This window comes from Hibiscus syriacus, unplaced genomic scaffold, assembly GCF_006381635.1.
Source record: "Hibiscus syriacus cultivar Baekdansim isolate YM2019G1 unplaced genomic scaffold, ASM638163v2 tig00007204_pilon, whole genome shotgun sequence".
In the NCBI taxonomy this organism is placed as follows: domain Eukaryota; kingdom Viridiplantae; phylum Streptophyta; class Magnoliopsida; order Malvales; family Malvaceae; genus Hibiscus; species Hibiscus syriacus.
In genome coordinates, this window is record NW_024062129.1 from 506,160 (window position 1) to 524,547 (window position 18,388).

Consider the following 18,388-nt stretch of genomic DNA (forward strand, 5'->3'; position numbering starts at 1 on the left):
TTTTCTTTTGATGATCATCATTGATCTTTGAAAGTAAATTTTGCAAATCTAATTTTTTTTTCAAACTCTTCTAGTTTGATTTGCAAATCTTTGATTTTACTTTCAAGATCGTTGTTGGTTTTGGATATGAGTTTGTTTTCATTTTTCAATTTTGAAACATCATTTTTATATTTTAAAAATAATTTCTCATAATCCGAAGCCAACCCATTATATTCCTCTAATAACTCATCATAGGATAAATCATCAAAATCGGATGAGTTAGAGGTTACCTTAGAATCTTCCCCAAATGCCAAAAAGCACAAGTTAGCTACTTCTTGTTCCTCTTCATCGGAACTTTCTTCATCGCTCCATGTAGCCACATGAGCCTTGTGCTTATTCTTTGATTGACCCTTTTTCTTCAATTGTGGGCAATCATATTTGACATGCCCTGGCTTTTTGCATTCGTAGCATATGATTGGGTCCTTCTCTTTCGGTTCATTTTTTAGGCCTTCATTTCGTTTGAATTTTCTTCCTCAATAAGGTCTCATAATTTTTCTGAACCGTTTGGCAAACAATGACATTTCCTCGTCATCGTCATCGTTATTCGAATCACTCTCATCTTTTGTGGATTTGAGAGCAACTCCAATGTTTTCCTTCTTCTCCTTCTCCTTTGGTGTCTCGTCAATCTTGTCGAGGTCCACCTCATCTTCGAGCATCATTTCATGAGTGAGGAGTGACCCAATTAGCTCTTCAAGAGTTAAGGACGTTAAGTCCTTAGACTCGATGATTGTCGTCTTCTTTGATTACCACGATTTTGGAAGGGAGTAGACTAACTTCCTCACAAGCTTTTTATTTGAAACGATCTCTCCATATGATTTGAGACCATTGACAATCGTTGAAAATCTATCCGTCATAGCTTTGATATCTTCATTTGGTTTCATCCTGAAATTTTCATAGCTATGCGTTAGAATACTAATTTTAGATTTGTTTACCTTATCGGTACCTTCATGAGTGACTTGAAGTTTGTCCCATATTTCTTTGGCGGTTGTACACGATGAAACTCTTCCGTATTCATCTGGTCCAAGAGCACAAAAAATGATATGGATGGCTTTGGAGTTGAGCTGGAACATTCTTGTCTCTCCTTCACTCCACAACCTTGGATAAGTGAGAGGTTTGATGTATCCTTCTTCTACAGCATTCCATGCTCCCATGTCACTTGCTTGAATGAAGTACATCATTCTATTCTTCCAGTAGGCATAGTTAGCTCCATTGAAGAAAGGAGGCTTATTGACGGGCATCGAGTCGAGACCGGAGTCGAAGTTTGAAGTGGAGGCCATTGATGACTTTGATTATCGATATAACTCTTCCCGAATCGACTCAAGAGGCGATTAAACCTTCAAATGAGTTAGGCTCTGATACCAATTGTTAAGTTAATCGATTGACTGAATCGGCCAAGAGGGGGTGAATTGGCAATAAAAATTTTGGTGGAAGCTTTTACAGAAAATTGAAAGAAATTGCACAGCGATTTAGAGTGGTTCGACTTTATATACCAAAGTCTACGTCCACTACCTTAACTATCCACACTAAGGATTTTCCAACAAATTCACTAATTTGTTCTTTCTTTTGAGGCCAAAGAGATAACCTTACAACTCCCTCAAGAATATACCCCAATTCTTGAGAACACTCTTTTCTCAAAGAGAAATACAAATTTGCAAACTTACAAGAAAAACCTCACAAGGAAAATATGTTTGCACAATTCTAGAACAAAGAAAGAACACTCAAGAATAAATACAATTGAGCACAATAAGTGTTCTTGAAAGCAAAATGAATATTGAATGAAAAATAGGCTTGAAATGCTCAAACTTGAGGTTTGATGCTTTCTCTTTGATTCTCTCTTGATTCTAATTGCTTGATGTTTCTTTTGTTTATCAATGGCTTCTAAACTTGTTTAAATACTCCTTGAATCAATTCTGAACGTTGGTGATAATTAGTGGAGTCAATAGAGCCGTTATTGTGTGAAAACAATTAATTTTCTGGGTGGGAGCGTCTCATGCATCGATGCATGACCATTATGCATCGGTGCATTAGTGTAAAATTTCAAATATTTTGATCGTTGGACTCCTAGTGCATCGGTGCACTAAGAGTGCATCGATGCATGAAGTGCATTCGATGTTTGAAAAATAGCCTGGTGCATCGATGCATGGCTTGTGCATCGATGCATCAAATGCATTCGATGTTTGAAAATATTCTGAGTACATCGATGCATGGAGAGTGCATCGGTGCATGAAATGCATTCGATGTTCAATTAAATCATAGGTGCATCGATGCATGGTTTGATGCATCAGTGCATCACCTTGAATAATTGTTTTAAGGCTTGATTTTGGTTCAAAATACTTTGTGAAAATTGTTTCAAAAATAGTTTAAGTACAAATCACAATTTTACACATTTAGTAAGGATTAAAATTGATCTTGAAAAACTTGGAGTAATAATTTGATATTTGATTAATTGAATCGAATATAATTTGTAAAATCATTTGTAAAATCTTAAAATTCATTTAACTTAATTTGTTATATCGAAATATCAAAAATGTTTTCAACATATATGATGTATATACGAACATATGTGAATAAGATATGACATACGTGTTTACATGAACACATGAGAAATGATATAAGTTATACGATAGATGATATGGGAACGTATTCAAAGGACATATGTTATATGATATGAACTGGATGATCATATGCACATGTGATATGTGATAGAAGAAATGATATGAGTACATGAATATATAAATCATAAGAAAACAAATGCCCATGTTATATGATACGAGAGTTATAGGTATAGTTAGCATGCCAAGAGTTGAGGGTCTATACAGTCCTTCGGGACATATACAATATACAGAGGTCCTTTGGACAAACAGTATACAGAGGTCCTTCGGGACAAATATATAGGTTTTTCGGGACAAATACATAGGTCATTCGGGACAAATTTCACATGCCCCTAGTGGGACCCCATACGAGCTGTGGTGACAGCATAAGTGCACAACCTTAATGTACTTGAATACCTTAAGTTCTCAGTAATGTATATGGGCCTATAAAAGATATCAAAAGTGTTTGCATTATTATATGATGTTATGTGTGTTTCTCTGTGAAATGATATATTTGTTACATGATATATCGAAGTGATAAGTACAAGATCATATGATAAATGGGTTAATGATAATGGTAGAGATCATGAAAATGATGTTGATGTTGATAATGAAATATATATATGCATGTATGCATTTTGTTATGTGAAATATTCTATGGTTTTATTATATGTTTTATATGCCTCACTAAGTCAATGACTTAGTGTGTGATTATTTCACACGTAGGATCCGAGAAGACGAATATTGATAAAAGTTATGCAAGACAGGTTAGTTTCTCCTTTCCAAAGATCATATCAGAAAAGAATTGAATATTATGTATTTTGTAATACTGATATTGGTTGGCATGTAAATAACGATTTGAAATTTGATATGCTTTAATCGGTTTTGTAAAATCATATGTTTGAGTTTTGTAATAGTTTAAACATATTTATGTAAATGGTAACTTTATAGTGATGAAAGTTTAAATTTTTATGAGTTTTATATAATTTGAGCAGAAGCTACTGTAGCAGTATTGTAGCAGTGCATCAGTACACTGTAGCAGTGCATCGGTACATAATTTATATTCGATATTTTTGTGCATAGGTACACTGTAGCAATGCATCTGTACATTGTTGCACGTTCAAAATTACGTCGATTCGTATTCCTCCCTCGGTTGGAATTCCCTCATTTCTCGTGTTGATTTTCTCAACATGTAAGTTTCTTTCACTTTTGTTTGGTTTCTCAGAAAGCAAATTGGAGTCTCCGTGGTTTCAATTGTCTAAATCTTATCAGATTGAAGAAGATTTTAGAATTTCTTTTTTTCCTTTATTGGTTGTACTCTGGTACAGGATTCTCAGAAAATGACGTTTATTGGTCAGCATCTGCTTCTATGTTTTATATAATGTCTGTGATAATTGGATTATTGAGGGTATTTGAATGGGATTATGTTAGGAGATAATTTTCTTAGTTGTTTGTAAAAGAAGATGTTATTTACTAGTTGAGGAGGGAAATATAGAAGATGTGGGAAAGTAAGAGACGTACACAAGATTTTACGTTAAGGGCCGAATTTATAAAATTCTAAGGGTAGGCGAATTTCAATCGAAAATACAAAGAAGATATCTAAAATATATAAGAATTTGAATTTGTAGGGGGCAACTGCCCCACCCGCTCTCCCCTCAGATCATCCCTGAAAGTGAGGACATTATATAGTGAAAAATGATGGCTGAGAAGAATGTTCACTGCTGCTTGAAGGATGAGGTTCTGGCTTATGTTTATATAACACATAATGGTATAGAGGAAGGGCCTTGTGGGAATGGTGGGAATTTTGGGTTGTATGAATTATGTATTAGTTTGAAAAGTTAATCATTTAACATGCATAGATAGTATTTTGACAAATTTTCAGATATTGAGCTTTCCATTTTGTTGCTACAGTCTAAGCAATTTCTTTATTTTCTCTTTCAATGTACTATTTAAGACTTTCATGTTGCATTCTTTGTGCAGATATTATCCTGACAGGGCTATGTCCTTGGCATTTGTTCTTCTAAATGAGCTTCTGGAGGTCATTTTCATTAATGTCTACTACCTGTTAAGATGTTTCTATTTGTGTTGCAAGAAAATCTTAAAATGTAATTTTTTATTGATTTTGGGTTCACAGGTGTTAAAGATTAGAACATGTCTTGTAGTCTTTTTTGCTTTCTCCGGCAGTCCTAAGGCTTGTATGTACAAGGTTCTACAGGTACATTATCATACTTCTTATTCCAATTTCAGATCAGTTGGATACTTTTTGTGCTTTTATATATATTGTTACAGTTGTTGGGAAATAAACGAGAATGAGTAATTTCCCTATAACCAGATTAGTGAGAATGTGAAATAAAAGCGGAAAAATAATACCCGAAATTGATAACGGAGTTCAGCAAATTATGCCTACGTCTCTGGACTGCTGCAGATCTTTTACTAAAGAGAGAACATTTACAGGTGTTTACAAAACACTCACTACTCACAAGAAAACTCTCTAGTATTGGGAGAGAGAAATGATTTGGGGTGATTTTAAGTAAATGGGTTAGGATATTTATAGTTGAAGCTTAAGGACTAATCTTGTAAATACCCTAAAGTATATAGGGACTAAAATATAATTAACCCTATTATATTTTTTAATTAAATTGGGCACCGAATTTGGTGCCCCCAATTTTTGAAATCGGTGTTCTCCATTGTTGAAAACCAGCCCCCTTTTATAGCCCCCTTTCTTGACTTTTCTAACAATCTCCCACTTGAATACTGGATTTAATATGTCTTCACACCTCGATCAATGCAACAGTATTTCTGGTATTGTTACTCTACCATGCCAACTAAAGCTGAACATAACTTCAGTTTGTCTGTAGTCACCACCCTGTAAACCCACTTGTTATTGGGCAGTTTCTCTATGGTTGCCTTGTCCCTCAACGTCTTGGCTCCCTTCGACTCTTGTCCACTAGTCTTTGAAGGATTGTTCCTCACTTGAACATCCTCGGCAAGCCCCTGCTTTGACCCTTTTCTTAAGATGGTCTCTGAAGCCATGTTCTCTACACGAACATGCTCGGCAAACTCCTTGGACACGGACAACTCCTCCTGCACATAGCTTCTACTCGCCTTGGCAGAAATGAACCTTATTGAGCCAACTCTTAACGCCTCTTTAATCTTGGGTTCGTCCTATTCTCTGGAAAAATCGATCCTGGGCTTATCCATCACCTTGGATGACACAGCTCTCCTCGGGTGATTTTCCAACACTTCTGGCATCTTAAGTCTGCGCCCCCTCGTTTGCTCGATTCTTACCCTCAACTTAGCATCTTTGACACTCGAACTTATCCCAATACTGTACACATCTTCCCCAGACTCACAATTTGGTTCATTGTTGAGTGGACTTTCTCTGCCACTTGAGGAACAACATTCCTCATCTTTGACTAGCCTTCATCATGGAATCTCTTGTCGCTACCCTCGGTTTTCGGCTTTGCTTTGGAAGTTTTGTTCTTCTTGACTCCAAATTCTTTGATGGACTCGGCGGTTGTCAAGGCTTTGGAAAACTCCTTGACTTCCCTTTGCTCCAACACTTTCTTTGCCCACGGCTTTAATTCGAACATAAAGGAAAAGAACCCATCTTCTTCAGTCAAACTTGAGACTTTGAGCATGAGTCTTCTGAATCGGCTCACATACTCCTTAAGTGTCCCTTTATGCCTGAGATGCCTCAACTTGGACCATGCCTCTATCCTGGCATACTATGAGCAGACTTGCTCACTCTGTACCCTCGGCTTGATGGTTTTATCTCTTGATATCGCACCGGCTCCCTTCTTGTGCTCGACTGCTTTGATACCTGCAGTCTCGTCATGTTTTGATCCTAGGCTAACTACTGAGAACTTGTAGTCGCAGCATGCCTGCCCCTTGATTCAGCTACTTTGGAACATGTAGCCTCACCAAGTCTTTCCCTGTCTTGATTGCTTGGATACTCGCAATCTCGGGCTTTCTTCCGGGTTCGGCATCAATAGCCTTGCCTCGTCTTGATCATTGCTTGGCCGCATTGATCCCTTCAATCGAACCAAGTCTTTTTCCTGGCTTGGTAGCTCTAACACTTGCAACCACGCCAATTCCTGCTACTTCTCCTTCTCCCATCCTATTCATGATGGTTATAAGGCGACGCTTCTCGGGACATCCTCTAATCAAATGAGGACCATCACAGAAGTAGCACTTCAATTTTTCCTTGTTCCCCTTTTTCTTTACACCGGACTTAGCCTTGCCATTTTTTCCTGATGGCTTTCCTTGGCTACGAACAGTCGATGGCACATATTGGCCATTCAAAGAGCTTTCTCTACCATCTTCGTGTTTCACCTTTTCCGGTCTCCACCACTGTTGCCACTATCTCTGAGCATGGGCCTAGACGACACATCGCTACTTGGCTTGTCACCTACAAGCTCAATCAGCTTTCCAGCTACAGCTATGGCCTCCGAAAGTCTCTGGGCATCACTTTTCTCTCCCCCGAGCATCACCCCTGGTCTAAGTCCTTCCAAGAAGGTCTTGAGCGCATTCCATTCACTCATTGCTCCCTTGTATATGAGCAGCTCCCTCTTGAGCTCATCAACTTCGTTTCTCAAAGCCATTGCTCCCACTCGAATATGGCTTCTTTTGGATCGTTTCTAACAATTCCCGCGAACCACCGTTTATTAAAACACCTCCGTCGACAAACTCGTATCGCCGATAAAATTTTACTATTCATGAAATTCACTATTTACATTAATAGTAACCTCGTAGAAAAAACCGACAAAATTCACCACCAAAAGCTCTAGATTCCAGTTGTTGGGAAATAAACGAGAACGAGTAATTTTCCTATAACTAGATTAGTGAGAACGCGAAATAAAAGCAGAAAAATAATACCCGAAATTTATAACGGAGTTCAGCCAATTATGCCTACATCTTCGGACTGCTGCAGATCTTTTACTAAAGAGAGAAAATTTACAGGTGTTTACAAAACACTCATTACTCACAAGAAAACTCTCTAGTATTGGGAGAAAGAAATGATTTGGGATGATTTTGAAGGTAAATGAGTTAGGGTATTTATAGTTGAAGCTTAAGGACTAATCTTGTAAATATCCTAAAATATGTAAAGATTAAAATATAATTAACCCTATTACATTTTTCAACTAAATTGGGCACCGAATTCGGTGCCCCCAATTTTTGAAATCGATGCTCTCCATTGTTGAAAACCAGCTCCCTTTTCTTGACTTTTCCAACAGCAGTTGTAATAATTTAGCTATATATGTAGATTATTGAAGGAACAGGAGGAGGCCACCTAAATTCGGTATCATTCTTTCTCTTAGTTTCTTGTAGTGATTTGCTATTCATGATAACCTTTCTCTAAAATCTCTACCTTTAATAAATTCAACTGAAGTTCAATTGTTATTGTTTTTAAATCTTGTATAGGGTGGAAGCCAGCTCATTAGGAATTGTGTTTCAGGGCAAATCTATGATTCTAGTCCAGTTGATTTTGCAAGTGATTTGAATGCCCAATTTGCTTTACACCCATCCATACGTAAAATGCCTGGACGATCAAAACTTGTTTCTTGGATTGCTAAAGGTGTTGCTTCTAGTCTGGATGGTCTCTATCTAACTGGGTTGGAGTCTCAACGTGCTGATTATTGGCAGACCCTTTACTCCTCAGTTGTGAGTTCATAAACCCTCTAGCTTGTTAAATTGTTTTTGGTATGCTTCTTCATTAATTTTCTCTTCTCAACTTTTGTAGGACTTAGATGCACCTTATCTCATTTTATGCTCGGAGAATAATTATCTTGCATCATATCAAGTTATCAGCAACTTTACACGATGCATGCAAGATCGTGGAGCAGATATAAAGGTTGTTAAGTGAAGTGGCTCTGCTCATTTACGTATGTTCCATAATTATTATCATTAATCATATATAAACGTAAAGGGTGTTTGCACAAACTATATTATGTTTTCTACCTTCAGCTAATGATGAAAATGCTACCGGTTCAGCTGACACCAAAAGTTGAACTGCCATGTTTGTCAATTATCATACGATCAAGTTTTGACTGTTTCTTTCCCTCTAAATTACAATTTCCCGCTGAGGTTTTATATTTACCTAGGCAATTCAGCTATAGGGCTGATAACCAAACATCATATCTATGCTTATCAACCCCATATTAAGGGGTATTGATTGGAGTAAATACAAGCTGGATCAATAAAAAAGTGAATACATTGGAAGTTTTGTTATGTACTAACAGCTTATATTTTGTTATTTTCTTCTTGATTTTTTAAAAGCCTGGGATACCTTGTTTTAATTTCAAGCATGCATATTCTGTGTTTTGAATAGTTCAGTTACTTCTGCTTTGCCGATGCGTGAAGACTGACTTAATGTCATTCTTTGCTATTTCAGAACACTTCAAGCATTATCCCATCACAGGGCGTCTGTGGTCAATTTTCTTGAGAAGGCAACTTCAGTATATTTCCACAGGATCCAAAAGCTCGAAGAAAGAAATGGTATGCATGATGAAATCTCTGAGTTAATCTTTGACCTGCAGGAAGCAGCAGTCAATTCAAACCAAAGCTTTAGGAGAGTTGCACTTGGGCCTAGTGACCACTTTTTCTTGCCTAGCTCAGCTGAATATCACCATAATAAAGAGACCGAGTCTCTACAAGATGAGCAAAGAGAAAGACCAATCTCTCTACCGGCTCCCCCAAGCATCAGTGCTCATGGCGTCCTCGGCCAAATTCTGTTTGATGCTTGTGTTCCCAAGAACATTGAAGGCTGGGATATTAGATTTTCAGGTCCAGTAAAGGGACAGGTGTCTAGTCGTAGACATTCACTTTTCCCTGGCATCAAGTGCAATCGTCGTTCAAGATTGTAATGTGTCGTATGAATTGGATTCTACGAATGGAATTTGAGGGGACAATTAATGTATGTTTGGATACTGTCAAGACATATATGCAAGCAAAACAACCCGATACGGACTCTACATGAAAGGTCCGAAAGTGAGGTCACTGGACATTTTGTAGAAAATTTTGTTGGTTACCTGTTCTGTCCATTGTAATCTAATCCTCGGACGAGAAGTGTACACTGTACAGAAGTATGAACATTCAGAGATTATATGTATGGTACTGTTCGTATGTATCATGTTTAAGAAATTGTAGTTGACAGTTTTATCTGTGGCTTAGAAGCAATCATGATGATCGTCAGATGGAACAAAGAAAGCGAGATTGCTGTAAATAGTGAAGTAGCAACATCTGTAGAAAGATCGTATAATCTGTAGTTATCTTTTAGTATTTATAATTGTCCTTTCTAATATTTTCATTTTTCACAAATTAGAAGCAATTTACTACTATTCTAATGAAAATGTCTCCCACCAAGAAGTACATCTTTGTTTTATCTAAACTTGAACCGCTAGACGGAATCAATTATCGTCCATGGTCACAGATAACGATGATATTCTTTGAACAACTCGAAATAGAATGTCTTATTTAATTTTACCACCATCGATAGAGTCGGAGAACCTGACATTGTTCCCACAGATGTTGCAGCCTAATCCAAGTTCGAAAGAGACGATAAACTGGTAAAAGGTCACATGTTAAGTCTCAAGACTAACAACCTCTTCGATCTATTTTTTTAAAGACGAGTCTATCAAATCCATCTAGGATATTTTAGAAAAGAAATACGGAGCAGTTGATGCTAGAATCAAGAAGTACGCTATTAAAGAATAGCTCGAGTTTCAAATGACTGATTATAAGTCAATTACAGACCAAGTGTATACCGACAAGAAGCTGATCTTTGACATCCTTGCTGAAGAGATGAAAATGAACAAATTTCTCTATACAAACGTATTGATTGTGAAGTTATTCAAGTTGTGGTATAACTATTAGAATTTTATAAAATACAAGAAACGAGACATTTCGTTGGAAGAACTGATTTGCCACATGAAAATTGAGAAAACCACACGTTAAAGATGATGATGATTATATCATCGCAAATTAATTATCTTTTAGGACTAATCTTGTGAAATCTTCTTCTAGTCCTACACATAATAAGTTAAAAAAAATATTGTCAGCCCAAAGAAGAATGTTAAATCTCAATTCAAGAGGTCTGCTAACTTAAGAAATTGGAAAAGAATCAGAAGTCCAACAACCCAATGAGTTGTCGTATTTGGCAGGTCAAGACACAAAGCATACCAATGCTTTTGACACTATGGTCGCTCCAAGAATCATAATCAAAGTGAGAACAAAATACAAGCACTCCATTGAAGATCACTATGTATGTTATATCTATGTATGTCAATGAATTATAGTCACTACGCATGTTATATTGTATGCTTGCTATGCTTGAGACTTTTATTACCTTACTAAGTTAGTAAAAGTTCATTTCGTGTGTTCCATCTACTTTGTTGGTCATAGTTAAGTTCGATTATATCGGTATGAATTGTAACCAAGTCATATATCAACCTCTTCATATATTAATTTCTTTTGTATCAACTCCTAGTATTGGTGGCATATAATTCATTGTGTTTTGCTAGTTAAGTTTTCTTTAATACGTTCCATAGATATGAGGTTACATAAGTATAGGGATGGACTGAGGGGGTGTTGGGGGTAAGGTCGTACCCCTTAGAAATTTCAAATTATCTTATATTTTAGATTTTTTCTTTATATTTTCTATTGGTTATATAATTTCGCATCCTCTAAAATTTTATACTCTGCACCTCCTCAATTTTTAATATAACATTTTAAATTCGCACCCCCTGACATAAATTTCTGTGTCCGTCCCTGCATAAGTATAAGCTTCATTCAATTTTCTAGTTTTAGTTTTAGTTGTGGTTGTGAAAATGTGATTATTCATATGTGTGTATGTATATGATAAATGTGAAAATGTGAAACTTTGTGTGTTTATAAGGTAAGCTTTTATTGATTTCAAAGTTAGACAAACATGTTAGGTGTGTGTGGATTAGTGTATGATGTGTTTTTGGATAATTACCGAGCTATGCTTCAAACGGTCAATAACTAAATTTGATAAATCAACAAAATGAACAACACAATTGGTATTTTTTTTTTAATCTCATGTAATTACAAGATAGTATATGTTCAAATAACACTTTTAGCTATTTGACATTGAACGCTGACACCCCTGGCATTCATAATGCTCAAACTCGAGACCTCAAAGAACAACAATTCTTTTACCACTGAGATCGCTTGATTTGTATATATATATATATATATATATATATATATATATATATATATATATATAAATGGTATTTAAATGTTATTTGATATGTATGATTTGTAACATCCCAAACTACAGGTTAGTGACTAAATTGTAAAATTTCAGAATTTGATGATTAAAGTAGAATAGTTGAATAGTTCAATTATTTATTTGGAAATATTTCCTAAAACTTGTTAGTAATTATCAAAGGAATTAAAGGGCAAAATGGTCATTTGAAAAGAAAGATATTTTCCCCCTTGATAAGAATGAATCACGTGGGGGGAGAGTTATCTGAAAACTCTCTTCTTCTTCTTCTTACGTGTGAGCCAAGAGCCAAAGGTGAGTTTCTGGTTAATTGTTTTCTTGTTAAATTTAAGGTTGGGTTTTGATCATGAGATGATAACTAAGCTTAAGTTATCATAAAATCAAAAGATAAAGGAGTTAAGAGAGACTAAAAAGAATGAGTTTCTAAACGAATTTCTGGAAAAGAGTTGATAAGTTGAATTCGAAGTTAAATTTGACTTTTCATCAACCTAATTAAGGAATATGGAGTGTTAGAATTGGATTTAAAATATGTTAAAAATTGGGTATAATTCTTGAAGTTCATAAAGAGGAGAGGATATTAAGGTTAAAGATGTAATAAATGAATATAAATTGGTTTAAGCATGTGTATGAGAGTTAAGGATATGAAAGGGGTTGAAATATAGCACAATTAAGTTAGAATGAAGTAATTTTCGTGCATAAATTAGAATTCTAGGCTAGTGTGCATCGGTACATATTCAACATGTATCGATGCATCAAGGATAAATTTCCAGAAATTATTCAGTGTGTATCGATGCACAGGAAGTGTATCGATGCGCCCCTTAAAATGAAAACATCGAATGCCATGAGTGCATCGATACACTATAGTGTGTACCGATACACTACAAAGGGAAAATGGAAATAGATCTTTATTTTAGTTTAAGAAATGAAAGATTAGAGTATGCCAAGTGGAATGTTGATATGTATACCTATATGTATGATTGTGTAGATATTGAGCACAAGCAAGTTCTGAAATGACTGCAAAGTTAGGATCAATCCAAAGAGATAAATCATAGAAGTGGATTTGGATTTATAAAGTGTCAAGGTGAGTGCAATTTAATTGTACTTATGTTATCGAACAAACATTGGCTTGCGATGAGTCAGTGACAGAGTTACTATGGTAAGAAGTGACTTCTAAAATATTATTTGATTTGTGATGCATGCATAACGTTATACATGAATGTTTAAATACAAGATTTCATAAGTGATTATAGGAACATGTAATATAAGATACGTGAATTCAATATAAGTGAATACATGGAAATAATATATAATTAATGAGATATAAGTGATTATATAAAACTGTGAGATAAGTATATAGCATTGATAAATGGACTATATGAAAGTATATACATGAATACATGTATAAGTTTATATGTTATTCTATGTGATATATGATGTATATATGAACATATGTGAATAAGATATGACATATTTGTTTACATGAACACATGAGAAATGATATAAGCTATATAATAGATGATATGTGAACGTATTCAAATGACATATGTTATATGATATGAAATGGATGATCATATGCACATGTGATATGTGATAGAAGAAATGATATGAGTACATGAATATATGAAGCATAAGAAAAATGTCCATGTTATATAATATAAGAGCTATAGGTATAGTTGGCATGCCAAGAGTCGAGGGTCTACACAGTCCTTCGGGACATATACAAAGGTCCTTCGGGACAAATACATAGGTCCTTCGGGACAAATTTCACATGCCCCTAGTGGGACCCCATACGAGGTGTGGTGACATCATATGTGCACAACCTCTATGTACTCACATATCTTTAGTTCTCACAAGTGTACCATGGGCTAATAAAGAGACAATAACAAATACAATATATGTGATGTATATGCTTTTGAGGATATGAAATGTGTTATAGGAATTATATGATGTTATGTGTGTTTCTTTATGAAATGATATATGTGTTATATGATATACAGAAATGATAAGTACAAGATCATATGATAAATGGGTTAATGATAATAATAGAGATTATGATGTTGATAATGATGATATATATGTGCATATATGCATTATGTTATATGAAATGTTCTATGGTTTTATTATATGTTTTATATGCCTCACTAAGTCAACGACTTAGCGTGTGATTATTTCACACGTAGGTTCCGAGAAGAGGAAGATTGATAAAAGTTATGCAAGACATGTCAGTTTCTCTTTTCCAAAGATTAGATCAGAAAATAATTGAATAGTATGTATTTTGTAATATTGATGGTGGTTGGCATATAAATAAAGATTTGAATCCGATATGCTCGAATCGTTTTGTAAAATCATATGATTGAGTTTTGTAATGTTTTAAATGTATTTATGTAAATGGTAACTTTATAGTGATGAAAGGTTAAGTTTTTATGATTTTTATGTATGTTTTGCTTAAAATATTGTAGTAGTGCATCGGTACACTGTAACAGTGCATCGATACACATTTTAAATTCGATATTTTTGTGCATCGGTACAGTGTTCATAGTACTGTAGCAATGCATCGATGTACTATTCACGGTATTGTTCATTACTGTTCACTGTACTATTTAAACAGTATCGATACTATTCATACGATATAATACTATTCAGAAAAACATCTTTTTCCTTAAATTTGTTATAACGAAACATAATTCAATAGTATATTATCGTATTTTCTTAATATAAGTATAAATATTTTGTTATTTTGTAAGAATATTGTTTTAAAAAGTCAATGTGATATCTCGTATTCGTATTCGGATCAAGTACGGGTTGGGGTGTTACAATGATTGATAAATGAAGATATCATATGAACTTGGTACGTTGGGTGGTAGATTCTTGTCGGATGATTTTTTAAATGGAAAATTGTTAATTTATGTGATTGACGAAAACGATGAGTGGTCAATAATGAAGCAAACGAAATATTTCTAAAAGAAATCAATAATTAAAGTGTTGAAACGAATATGAAAATTAAGGAATTTAAAGTCTAAAAATAGACTAACTTCGGGTTTTCTTTAAAAAAAATATATAATTTGAGGAGTCGCCACTAATCTTCAATTAAGATGTGATTGGGCGCAAAAAAAAAAGAGTTGTCATATTAATAAAAGTTTAAACTAATCTTCTTAAAACAACATTTTTAGGCCTGCATTCTAAAAAATTAGGTTCGAGAGTCGATTACGTGCAGCATCCCACAGGGCCCTAAGCCGGTACCTAGTCTATTAGTTAATTGTATTTGCAATGAAACTTACAAATTCAAATTTGATTTAATTTAATATTCCTTTTTAAGCACATAAAAAAATTCATTGAATTTAAGGATGGAAACTAGAGATATTTAATTATTTCCTATCGAGAAGAAAATGCCTCTCATGTCTTAAAGTAGTCAGTTCTCTTTCCAATCGAAACAAGGAAATATCACCATTGCATTCGAAAATTCGTTATTAATCCATATTTCAAATGCATGAATGAAAATAAAATAAATAAATAAAACAAATTAACTATTTATTACCAATCCTTATAGAAAAATATAAGGATGTTCGATTATTCAAAGACATCGAGATCGGACCTTTTATACGTTGTAACAATCTTTTTTCAAAAAATTTAAATAGACCAACATTTCTTTTTATTTTATTCCCAAATTTTAGGTGAGATCATTCTTAGGGTTTCACTTAACGGGATATCCTCTCATTTTAAAATTATTGGAAGTGACTTTCTTATGCAGACAATCACTACACAACGATCGTAAAATGAGATAGTATTACCCTTAGTCCAATTATTTGATCAAGTGAAGTTATGCTTATGAGGGTTCCATACATGTGAAAATGTCGTTTATGAGGGTACCATACATGTGAAAATGTCGTCATATGAAAATCCTATATACAAATAAATGTACATCAAAATAATCGTATGAAAATCGTATGAAAACGTGTATTAGGTTATTTAATGAAAAGCTACAAAATACATACATGGTACGATTGTTTAAAAGCATAGGCTTTGTTTATATACAATAACATAATATGTTACACGCAACATATGAATGATAAAAACCATACTGCTTTGATCAAATATAAGCATTCATTTACAATTATATATATATATATATATATATATATATATACACACACATATGTTAAGTCACTTAACCAAGGACTACAGGATACATGAAAGGCACACACACTATTTATATATAACGTTTTTAACACACATACACATATAAAATATGACATATATACCATACCAAATTACGTGCATCATGTGACATAAGTATATATTTACAAATTACACAACACATACACAATAAAAACTAATATGATGACTTAAACGAACAAACAGCAAACATGGTAGGCCAAAGTATGAAAATTTAAAACTAAACGCAAGAACAAAAATGCAACAGCCTCAAAATTGCAGGTTCTAATAAACAAAACCAAGATTAAATCATGCATACATAAAAAGACTAAGTAAAATTACTGCATAAAGTGTGAGGTGCAAATAAATAAATACACAAAGTTTAGGGGATTAAACTAAGTGAGCAGAATATTGAATAAATAATAAAGGTATTGACTGAATTAAATAAACTAAAACCTCAAGGGTGAAATCTACGAACAATGATAGCTGTAAATAAAACATACATCCGGAACTAAATCGAAGTAAACTCAGAAATTTACTAGCTAAATCAACAAACATTAAAAGGTACCAAACCAAAAGAGGGACTAAATTGGAAATACCAGAAAACTATGAAGGATCACGGAGAGCATTTTCTCCTTTAGCCTTTGAAGTGGACTCCACCGAGATTGGTCTCCAGGTCACTTAATGAGTATAAAATATATATATTTCTAGCATATTTCATTTCCCATTTATAAATTAAGAGATCAAAGCAAAACCTCCAAATGCTCTCTTACTATTCTTCACAAAGTTCTTCCCAGGTTCATCCCAAGCCCAGAAAACGATGGTCTCCATCGTGGGTTGGCTCCGACCACCGCTCGACGGCGGAAAAAAAGAAACTGAATTACCCTCGTTTGACTCCTCTTTCTCTCTTATTTTCGAATCCAACCCTGGTTTTCACAAAACAAGAGCCAAAAAGCGTAGATCTACAAAAAACCCTTCGTATTTCTATTCAAAAAAGGGTTGCCGAACGGCGATACAAAGATGGAGGCTTCTTTCAGAAGAAGACCTTGGTTTCCCTAGGGGCTTCTCTTCTTTGTTTTTCGTTTACAAATATTCTCACCGTTCCTTTTTCGTTTCAGGTTTTTTTTGTGGGTTCTTGATATTCTCTCTAAAAAATACTCGCTTTTTTTTTCCTGTTTTCGTTCTCCCCTTCGTATTTTTGCTTTGTAGGTTATATAGGAGGATGAGATTTGTCTCATCTCTCTCTCGTGCTATCCGTAGGCTGCTGGAGGTCTCTTGCTCTGACCTCGCCATTATCTGAATTTTTTTGGCTGGATTCATGCATTTATACCCTACTGCTATTGTGGTTGCTGAGAAAGCTTGTGGTCCGTGTGCACAAGTGAAAGAACATGACCACTACACCGCTGATTTGGTTTTGTATTTGAGCATTGTTACGCCTGCCAAAGCAATGTAACATATATTAATATTCATTCAATGTTTAAATATTATAATTACTCTAATTAGTGAGGTAACTTTATTTAATATTTTAATATATAATTAGTAACTTATCAAATCGTAAATAGTATTTATTTATTGGAATATATATATTAATATTAAATTTAATTCTAAAGTTAAAAGAAAATAATTAAATCGAAATTGAAAACCCAAAATTAAAATAAGTGTTTATATTAATTGTCTAGATGAAAAATGAGTGCCTACATAAAGAAAATATAAACTATAAAATTTTCACATTTATTTCAGTTTTCCATTTAGGTCATTGAATTTAAAAATATTATATTTTGATTTTTTATATTATTAATTTATTACATTTTAGTCAGTAAACTATCAACTGTGTGACGTGAATTTCATGACACATTAACAGAAAATATTAATATTTAAATTAATCCTATAATATTAAACAAATCAACTTAATATTTTTACAATTTTTTTTAACTATGATCTTATAAAAGAAAAATAAGTATTCTAAAAACAATTTCTTTTTCTCAACAGATTAATGGTGAAATCTGCCTTGAGTTCTTAAATCCTCCATTGATTTTCTTGATATTGAAATCAGACCAAATTTGAAATTGCTGAAACAAGGCAATTGCAAAACATGGATATAAAGAAACACTATAGTAGAACAGGTCTATAGGCCTTTTTTAGCTTATAGCGCCGTTTTAAAGCATCGATAAAAATCCTCCTGGCACAAAAAGGAAGAAAATATTAATTGAATACCACGTATAATTAATTAAATGAAAATCACAATATACAAAGATACAAATATCAACTAATTAATACTTAAACACACACACGCGTATATTAAAAAGGAAGAAATTGAATTACCGTTGATGATGATAGCGCTGGTTTGGGGATGGAC

The 18,388-nt window shown here is 34.1% G+C and overlaps 1 pseudogene; it reads left to right on the forward strand.

Annotated features, from left to right (window-relative positions):
• Positions 1-3,198: 3,198 nt before the first annotated feature.
• On the forward strand, positions 3,199-9,511 carry LOC120201413 (annotated as a pseudogene).
• Positions 9,512-18,388: the final 8,877 nt, after the last annotated feature.